The sequence below is a fragment of the Geospiza fortis genome, unplaced genomic scaffold (genome assembly GCF_000277835.1).
Source record: "Geospiza fortis unplaced genomic scaffold, GeoFor_1.0 scaffold58, whole genome shotgun sequence".
NCBI lineage: Eukaryota > Metazoa > Chordata > Aves > Passeriformes > Thraupidae > Geospiza > Geospiza fortis.
In genome coordinates, this window is record NW_005054359.1 from 786,019 (window position 1) to 786,313 (window position 295).

The following is a 295-nucleotide window of genomic DNA, read 5'->3' on the forward strand; positions in this document are numbered from 1 at the left end:
ATAACTGTTGCCCCTGCAAAAATGAAAAGATGGGGGTACAAGAGGATTACCTGCCCTTCATGTCTCCTAATTGCAGTGTGATTTATACTTCATCTGTATGCTTGGTCTTAATGATGCAAAACATATAATTAAAAAAAAATTGTTGTTGTACAAATTTTAGCTTTGTTATTGAAGATTTACCAGAGAAGGGCTTATGGAAATGTTCAAATAAGCCCATATGTATAGGGAGAGGAAATACTTTTTCTCTTAGCCTCTGGCTTTACATGATTGTATAACCTCCTCACCTGCATCAGAA